The following is a 10215-nucleotide window of genomic DNA, read 5'->3' on the forward strand; positions in this document are numbered from 1 at the left end:
GCTGGACATGTCCTCATGGGCATGTGGGTCCGTCTGCCTTTTTGTGTTCTCAGAGGAGAAGGAGGGAACCACCGTGGTCCCAGAACCCGTGGTCTGGCACCCCGGTCCCTGTGTGCCAGTGATCCTCCCAGGAAGCAAAGGAATCAAAGGCTGTGTCAGTCCGGTCCCCAACATCTGAGGCTTCGCCAGACAATGAAAATCCATAAAGGAGAAACAGAGAAAGAATGAAGGGGGATGGGGAGGGAAAAGGAGGGGAGGTCCAGGATTTCTGGGGAAGGGGGTTTCCTTTCTCTTCCCCAGAACCTCCAGGGACGGAGAAATACAATCATCGACCTAGCATGACAGCACACAAAATAAAAGAGGCACCTGCCAGGTGACCATCTCTGCCGGGACTCGAACCCGGAACCTCTGGATTAGAAGTCCAGCGCGCTCGTCCATTGCGCCACAGAGACCTCACCACACACACAGCATCAGCACCAGAACTGAAAAAGCACATACCTTCTGCATCACCAGCCATCTCGGCATCCTGCTCCGAGCGGTGGGGGGGCAGGGACAGCTGGAAAATCTGGAGTGGAGATCCACCCGCCGGCTCCGTCAAAGCTTTTCTCAACACTGTGGGTTCTGGGTCCTCCAGGATCGGAGGAATGGGGCGGTAGTCATTTTCTGTCCCAGGAGCTCTGATGGGGTAGGATGGAGATAGAGCCTTTACTCCTTCCTCTCCATCCCTGAGGGAGGATGCAGGAAAGTCTCTCTATTCTCATGCTAATCAAGCAGAGCCTGCCCAACCCAGGGAAGCAAACGGAGCTGCTCGACCTCCCCACCCCTCTCCCTCACGGTGGTTTCATCCCAATCCCGCTACACTCAGATAGGGGCTGAGCAAAGCTGGGGGATTCAGGAAAGCCCTCCTTCCCCGAGACAAAGGAGCTGCTCCGGTAAAGAAGCCATGTGAACGGCAGTGGCGGCAGGGAAGCGGGGCTCCCGGAGGCAGGTCCAGCTCTCAGCTGTCAGAGCTGCATCTGTCAAGCCCAGGGAAGAGAGACCCAGAGTCCGATGTGATGTGCCTTCAGCATCTTCACAGGAATTACGGATGGGGAGGAGACAGAAGAGTGGTGAGTGTTTGTGTGTGTGAGTGTGTGTGTGTGTGTGTGTGTGAGAGAGAGAGAGAGAGAGAGAGAACACACAGGGAGGAGGGGGAGAGTGGCACTCCCTAATGAAATACAGGTGGTCCTCACACAGCCCGCTGGGAACACCTACCTGCTCCCCTTCCCCCACTGCCCCTAGCTCCAAGGTTGCCATCCTTTCTTCCCGGGACTGCCTAAAGAACAGGGTTTCTCAGCTGCTGGGCTTCACAGAGGCATCCCAGGAGAATCAAATGGGCCAGCCCCCCCATAACCATATATAAAGACCTCCACACCCAGCCCAGGTCCAAGAAGACAGCTCCTATTTTTAAAAACCTCCTTGAGAAGATGCAATCCCTAATCCCTGCTGGTTACGGTTTTCACTGTCCTGGGTCTCCCGAATGTCTAATCCCAGTCCTTCCTGCCTCACCTCCAGTTCTCTCTCTCCTGTTTGATTGCCAGACGCACCAGGGGACAATTGCCCTTTATGCTCCCAATGACAATGCATTGACTTAAAGAAGGATTCAGTGTTCCTCAGCTCACTCCCACTCACGAGGTTACAATAAAGCAGAGAACTGACTCAAGCTCCCCCCACTCCCCTCCCAGTAAGAGCTTCCCTGGCCCACCACCCAGGACACCGCCAGCTGACCCCAATCTCAACTCAAGACCAATCCTCCTAACCTGTGAGACCAGCTGATGGCCAAGGGAAAAAGAATGTGGCAACACAACGTGCTTAGACTGGAAGGTCTTGAAGGGCCCTTAGAACTCTGGGCTTCCCTGCCCATTCTGAATGAGATCTGGGCAAGAACAGACCAAGATGCTTCCATCAGTTCAGGGGGGCAAGGAGATGACCAACACCCAAGGGAGAGCAGCCACCCCAACCAAGCATGTCTTCCCCCTGGGACCCAGGGCCAGGAGCTCAGAATAGGGAAACTGATGTTGTATCTATACTAAATATAGTGCAAAAGAGCCCAGAACAGGCCATTCTTAATCCTTCTACCCCAGACCACTCCAAGAGCCTGATGCATGGAGATTTACACTGACCAGATATTGCATTACTGGGGGGTGACTAGGAAGAAGATGTCAGTCGAGGGACGAGTCAGGAGGTCCATGTGCCTATAAAGGGAAGTCCAACCCCACATGCCAGGCAGGATCCACATGGATGCCAAACAGGTTCTCAGGACATGTCCCACCAGGCTCAGTCAAAGTGCCCTTAGATGTAGACACACACACCCTGCTCTTCATAAAGACGCCCTACATGCAAGACATCCATCTGTCCGGAGCTTTGCCCAAAACTCCGTGCGTCTGAGGCAATCACATGTCCTCCACACCCTGAATGAAGAGACCAGGTCCCCAGCGCCTACTCACAGCTTGCAATGTTCCATCTTGGCGCTGGGGATAGAACGATGAGGGAAAATAAGGACACGGTCCCAACCTCCAGGACACTGTGAGCAGATCCCAATGTAGGAACTACTCTGAAAGATGTATGGGAGAGAAGACAAAACCAATCTTACTGCCACCAAATAAGGTGTCAAATTTCCAAGTGCCCACAAAGACCCCAACTCTCAAAGCAGAAAGATCCAGCCGAAATAGCCAGCTGTAGCCCATTGGCCTCAAAACTCTGGGAAAATTACCTTCTCAGCACACCACTTCCCCATTACAAAGTAGGGCCAAGACTCAACACTACGGACACAGGCGAGCCAAGCCTTCATGGTGCAGGTGCTATCATCCTCTTCCCGCCTCTGCCCAACGAGTTACAAGTGTTGACTCTGCCGCCTGAGTCACCTGCTTCTTGAATGACCTTCCTTTCTCCTCCCCTAACCCCACAGCAATCTCCCCATTCTAGCAAAAATCCCCTCTCAGGACCCCTCCTGAAAAATCCTCCGGACTGCCCGAGGGCTTTTTTTCCAACAAGAGATGTCTCTGATGCACCCCGCTTCACTTCATCATCCACGAATCAGCGACAGCCTCTTGATAAGTGTGAATAATGTCTCTAAACTTGGTTTTTAATTTAAAAATAAGGAGGGAAATAATCAAAGAAAGTGGCAGCTTTAACGAGGCAGGATGGAGGGTAAGCCATTCCCAATGATTGAAGGCCACACATCTTTTCCTTCTTTGAAAGTAGGTGTGCCGTTTCGGCTTATGCAAACCGAGTCGATTCCCCTTCCAAAATTGTTTTGTGCTGATTAAATTCTCCAAAGATCTGTGACTCAAACATTACTCATGCTCTCCCTGAATACCACTCTTTGACCCCACAGACAAACTGGTGATGCTCATACATTATTTCATTCATAAAGTGTTGCTGGGATACATATGATAAAGGCCAAAAAAATGTCTCCCATTGGCCCAGGAACAAATACAGTTAAATCCTACACGCTACTGTGGTCTTACTCACAGCTTCCCTGGGGGCCTATCCCAACCAGCCCGAGTTTTAAATGCTCAAGAATTTAGATGGAGTAAGACTATGAGCCAGACATTTGGACAACGCAGCCTTGGACAATCCGTGATAGTCTCACCTTCCAGGGCCCGCCGTGTCCCAAACCTGATTCATTCACCTCCACTGTGGGCATTTAGAAGGGGCTTAGATAGGCTGTCTTCTGTGTCCCCAACCACCACCAGTTTCATCCCTTTCTCTGCTCCTCCCTCCCACTCCCCTGCTGAGCACCTCTCAGGGAAGCTGAAAAAGAGCTCGGTGAAGTCAGGCCCACTCTGCACAGCTCACAGATGTGCGGCTCATAACGCCGTGTCCCTCACAGAAGAGCAGCACGGACATCCCTCTAAAACAAAGGTCCCTCCCTTCTTTTCCAGACTTTTCGTCCTCATGGGGTCTTGCCCTGTGCTCACGGTCTCTTTTTCTTATGCATTTTTCTAACCCATCATAATGAAGCATTTATGTTCCTAAAGCATTTTGTTTCCTTCCTTTCTCAGCTGAAGAACCTGGCTGAAGACTGTTTATTCCCTCCTGGTCTCTTTTCCTATCCTCGAAGAGGGAAGAAGTGAGATGATCCAGGATGTTAGTGGGTCTAGAGTCAAGCCAAAGGAGGACAGAAGACGGCAAATTCTACCTGAATCATTACATCCTACGTCCCAGGTCTAGCCCAGCACAATGGGTAACTCACAAGTCTCCCCAAAGTTAGCCCTAGACCTGACAATGGACTGCACCTCCAGGCACTAGCCAAGGTCACAACGGAGTCTACACAGAGGTCCACCCCCAAGGGAGTCTGAGGGACGGTGAAGAATCTGAGGACGGCGTCTTCCTGTTTGCCTGTCTGTTCCTCCCCTCTCAGCCTCCTCTAGGAAACTGTCCAGAGAACTCTAGAGCCTGTGCTCCAAGGATGCAAATTCTCTTTGGTCAAGAAGCATGAGGAAACCAGCAGCATTTAACAAAAGGAGAGGCAGTGGGCTAGCACGTCCCACCAGATCCTTCTGGGAATTTGGAGGGAGATGTTCTCTCTGCTTCCCTCCAATTTCCCAGTGAGTGAGTTAATTCCTGGCGCTACCCCTCTGGCTCAACCCCCACTAGAATCCAGGTTCTCCCTCTATGCCTGTAATGCTGCCCCCAGGCCACCATCCTCGTGGCTGTTCAGTACTCGTTCTCCAGTCCGTCTTCTTCTTGTGTCTTGTCACCCCCTCAATCCGTCCTTCTCCTGCAGAGCATACGCATCACCTGTGGTCACGTCCCCTCTCATCTCCATGCTCCTGTCCATCTCCCCTATCCTCAATTTCCACATGGCGTTGGCATTCCCTAATCCTTCCGCATGAGCTCTATCCTCTGACATGCCCAGTTTCTTGGCCACTCCCATCCATTCTCATCTAGGGTCCATCTATTCCAAATACTACCGTCCACACTCGGCGTTCCTTGTCTCAGGCACACTCAGGCCACTGCTCCTGTCTCGGCTCCCATTGCCTCTGGCCGTAAGGCTGTCTGATCTCCCAGACCTCCCAGCACCTCTGCCCTGGCCTGTGATCTCTGGGTCTGCCACTTGCTCCGAAGTGTTGGCATGTTCGTTCCTTCACCATCGGGCCCATCTTCCCTTCCTCTAGATTCCATGCTCTAGATCTCTTTGCTTCCCACCCCCCACCCTGCCTTTCAGTCCGGATCTCTCCTGCTTCCCAAATCTTTAGTCCATAGGACCTGTTCTTCTGAACCTCCTTCCACCCCATCCACTCAGGCCACATTCCTGTCCAGAATGGCCTTTGCCTTGTCCACCTCCAGACATCCGTGAGCTGTCTGCTCTGATGGGCACCTGTGTCTGCTGTCCTTCCGTGCTGCGGCTCTGTGCAGTTTTAAAGCTGGGGGCCTAGTTGGGCCCTGCTGATCCCCCAGGTCTGAGTGACCGTGGGGATGGCCTGGCAACGAGGCTCCCCAGTCTTCACAGACACCACAGGGGCCCTGGTCCATAAAAGGGCAGATGCTCTATCTAGGCTAGATACTCCAGGGCCAGAGGTCAAAGAGTTAGAAGACAAACCCTTTGAGCATCAGGGACTCTAGTCACAGGCCCAGGGGCTCGAGAACCTTGGCTGTGCCTAATATTGGGAGTAAAAGGGACTTCTTGTCCTTTAGCTACCTCAGCTCCACTTCCCATTCAGCCTGGAAGAAGCCTAGAGGTGAACATCATACATAGACTCTGTAACAGCAAGAGAAGAATGGCGTCCATCTTTATAAGGCCTCAGTTTCCACAAAGCGTGACCAGGAGCATCTCCCTCCCAGGCACCAAGGCTGCCCTCACACAGGAGGCCTCCGTCTGATGAGTCAGAGGAAGGCCTGCACCATTGTCCTTATCCAAGAGCATTCAAGAGCGGGTCCCAGCCTCCGTGGGACTGGCCTTCCCAAAGCTCTCCCGGCGAGCACGCGGTCCACACACTGAACACGGGCTCAAGAGGACGGGGTTTTACTTTGAGTAACCAGCTAATCTCCAGGCTCGGATTCTCTTCCTCTCAAAGGAAGGAGAGCTGCATTTCCACGATGCTCCCTCATCCATCAAAGAGTCTAAGAAACAGCATTAACAGGAGGCATCGTGATGATAAAAGTCTTTTTAATTCTTCATCTCATCTTATCATCAGAACTCTCCTAGATTGTGGAAAGAGTGATGATCGTCATCCTCGTTTTCCAAAAGGAAGGCCTCCACTAAGGGCAGTCTAGGGCTTGCCAAAGTCCTCAGCTGGAAAGCAGTGGGCTGAGCAGAGCCTCTGGCTCTGACCTCTCCCGCCATGGGCAGGTGTCCCCAGATGCCGTGCTCTGAGAGCTGGGCATCCAGTGACACTGGTCTGAGACCCTCCCCACAAGTCTCTCCCCTGCCCTTGTAATCGAGGGGTGGTGGCCCACGGGCAGGACGGGAGGATGTGTGATGGCCACAGGTGGAGGGTAGGGCTGCAGGCCAAGCAGATGCAGACTAAGCAGACAGAGGGTAGCGCCTGGTGAGGGTGAGTAAGCCCCCTGCCCTGTGGTCTCCCCTCAGTGACTCCTTGTCCCTTCAGTCACCAGAGGTCAAGCAGAGGAACCCACATCCAGATAAACAAACTGCCTTCCTCCAGGTTGGCCGGTCACTCACAGAGCTGTGCCCAGTCCTGGGCTTTCTGGTGGCTCCTTGAGGGCTCTTGGTACGCCGCTACAGGGTCAGCCCGGTAGAGTCTCCATGCAGAATGGAGTGTGGGGAAGGGACGGTACGCATAGTCTTCGGTCATCACTGAAAATGAGAAAATCGAAAGGATCAAGTAGCCTCATCTTGGAATCACTGAATACCCAGAACGGAAAGAGATTTTAAAATAATTTAAGTTTCATGTTTAACCTTACGCATGGGTTGAATTTTTACCTTATGATCTTATTACTTTTATAAATGAAGAAAAAACTAGTCTGAAGATTAAATTGATAATGCTAAGTGGGTGAATGTTTGCTCTTTATTTTGTATATTTCTGTAGTCTATAATTTTTGTCAACTCTTTCATCTGTAATTACATAGATTAGTAAACTCATGCCCATAGAAATTAAATTACTTACCCAATATTACAAAAATAGACTGACTGCTGTGGTCCGACCGGAAAAATACAGACTTTAAAGTCAGGATGGACCGAGGTTTGAATCCCAGCTCTGCCACTTACTGCGTGACAGTGAGCGCCTCAAGGAACCTTTCTGGGACTCAGCTTGCCTGTTTCTTTCAGAACTCACAGAAGTGAGAACGCCTGCCTTGTGCGGCCATCACAAGACATAAATGAGACAAAGAGGAGAAAACCCCAGGCAGCCCCGTGCCTGGGTCTCTGTTTCTACAGAGGAGGTTCTTGCTCAGGTCGCTAAGGGGTTCCTCACCATCAGATTCACACGGATCCCGTCAACTGGCTGCAACATTTCACACCAAACCCACTTCGCTCTCTAGAACGTTCACTCCCCTGCTGTCCGTGGCACACGGGCCTCTCCTATCTCTCGTCCCCTTCTTCTCTGTCCCCTTCCCACTTGCCAGCATCCCAAAGACCAGTGGTTATCAGACCCCTGGTCAGAATGTCAGCAGCACTTCACATCATTAAATAGAAGAGAAGAGAAATGGCAGCCGAGGTTAGGACAGGAGGAGGCAGGGCACAGTAGAACAGAAAATGGCAGAAGGCATCACCTTCTCATAAGACCCTGTACTATTTCCTGAAATAATTCTAGTGAAACGTTCTAGTTAAACGTACAGGTCTTTGTGTAGACATGTGTGTTCTCGGTTGTAAGAAAAAATAAATTGATTTCCTCTGTGGGTTGTGGTCAAACACACTGCCCTCAAGTGTGCGTGGCTTCTCATATCGTCTATTTTCTCCCTAAATCATCTGAAAAGACACCTTAGCACAGATTACCCACTAGGAACTGAGCACGCCGCTCTCCGCACCTGACAGCTGGCCTGGTTTATTCAGCAACCTTGAAATAACCACCCCTCTGTGACTCATGGGCATTTCAGCGGTAAAATGTACAAATCCAAACTTACATTTCCCGTAAACCTTCTGCTCTTCACGATGTACTGATTCATTCAATGGCAGCCCCATCCACCCCTCGTCTGTTAGTTTGTTTATTCTGCCAATCCATGAACAGGTTCTACATGTCGAGAGATGCGCTGGGCACTGGGAACAGAGATTCTGATGAAGCCACATCTGCCCTCACTGAAGTCAGAGTCAGAGTCAGAGACAACAACCAAGCAGAATCACATGGGAGATGCACGCAGGGTGTACGGTCATAGGGACTGTGGACAGACTAACCCCGAGGAGGGTCTGGGGAGGTTTGCTGGAGCCACAGACATAATCACAGACATAGAAAACAGGGAGAGGTGTTCCTGGAGCAAAAGAAGGGGTTGGGTCAGGGAGTGTATGCAAGCACAGGTGTGCGTGTGTGTGTGCATGCATGTTGGGGAAACTAGGTGAGAACAGAGCTCTAAGAGAGGACAACAGGATAGAGATAGGCCGCAAACCCTCTGTCTGTGTGAGAAACTATGAGAAATGGGTCGCTGAAGCCGAGTCCCGGCAGAGCATGACAGCCCGTGGCTGGAAGACCAGATCAGGGAGACCTTCCTGGGTCATGTCCGGGGCCTTTGATGTTAATCCCGCAGGAGACGCAGGGGCATGGAAGGGTTTAAAGTAGGGGAGAACTGCGACCTGAGGTGTATTTCAGAGAGATCGCTCCGGGGGCCATGGGCTAGATCATTCCCAGAGGGCACGTGGGGTGGAGACTTCGGGTCCTCGCCAAGGTAAGACCTAACAGAGGTCCGCACCCCAGGCATAGACCGGCTACACACGGTGAAATGAAAGTACAAGACTGGTTTAACAGAAAAGAGCACGAGGGAGACAGGACCAGCCGTCGTGTTACTCGCGCGCAAAGCCCGGAGTCTGCGGCGATACCTTCCCTCAGTGGGTCCCCCTGTCTCAACAGCCCTGGAGCCCTGGGAGCGCTGTCTCTCTGAGGCCCTCAGATCCAGCTGCCCCCGGCTCGTGGGCAGGGCTCCTGGAATATACTCATAATGCCTCGCTTGTCTATCTGCACCTAGCCCTTTCCCCATCCACCCTCTGCCACATGGACGATGGAGCCATGGTGATTTTTCTGGAAGGAAAACCCGTAGCCTAGAGAAGAGCCCAACGGTGATCTAGAATCTGACTCCCACCCCTCTTTTCAGGTTCCTTTATGATCATTCCCCACTCACGTCTGGACTCATGTTGCACAATGCCCAAATACTCAGAATCCCCTAAACACACACACACACACACACACACAAGCACTGTGTCGGTGATGCCTCGGTGTGGGTCATTTCCTCTTTCCAGAATGCCCTTCCCTTTTCCCGCTCCCACACCCGCCTGGTAACTGCTCCTCCTCCTTAAAGACTCAGGTCATTTCCCTCCTTTTCTGCACGATCTCCCCCACACCAAGCCCCGCAGACTGGACCCCCCCCCCCCCCGGCTTCACACCGCGACCGCCCCGTGCACACATGCCTCTTGGAGCACGGGGCACACGGCGCTGCCCTCACTGTATGCGCGTCTGAGTCCTGCGGGACATGAAGCAGCAGGAGCCCCTTGTGCCTTGTCAGTCTGCACAGCGCCTGGCCGGTGGTAGTTACTCAGTAGATGTGTGCTGGGGGAAATATGGATAAACAACGGGTAGAACAGGTCTCTGTCTCCCTAGCCTGGAGACTGTTCCAGAACGTCATGTGCGTTTATTTTTATAATGGAAATACGACACGGGAACCTTTAAAATGAGACCTAAGAAGTTAAGACTTCTGTTCTGCCTCAAAGGGGTATCGAAACAGTCAGCTTCGTCCAGGACTCCAGTCTCTACCGACTGCGTGGTGTCAATGTCGGCCCTGGAAGCCCACCCTCCACACAACTTAAACAAAACAAATCTCCCTCCGTCTCAAAGTACTACACCTCACGAAAAGATGCCACGGTTCAGCATTTTCCAGGTCCATCTCTCAGCCTGAGAGCGGCGTCTGCCTTTTCCGTCTCTCACCTCCTACAACCACCACCAAACAGAGCCCCTCCTTTCTGTTCCCAATGTCACCTCCCCAGCTCGGAACCTCCTGACTTCATCCCTGCATTTCTGTAATTACCGTTTAACAGATCTCCTTAGAATAAGCTTTTAAAATTATTTT

General features: G+C 52.0%; 1 non-coding gene across 1 annotated transcript; it reads right to left on the minus strand.

Moving 5' to 3' along the window:
- Positions 1–378: 378 nt before the first annotated feature.
- Positions 379–452, minus strand: TRNAR-UCU. The gene has a single exon. It is a non-coding gene; the product is annotated as a tRNA-Arg (tRNA).
- Between the last annotated feature and the right edge of the window lie 9763 nt (positions 453–10215).

This window comes from Meles meles, chromosome 17 (genome assembly GCF_922984935.1).
Source record: "Meles meles chromosome 17, mMelMel3.1 paternal haplotype, whole genome shotgun sequence".
In the NCBI taxonomy this organism is placed as follows: Eukaryota; Metazoa; Chordata; class Mammalia; order Carnivora; family Mustelidae; genus Meles; species Meles meles.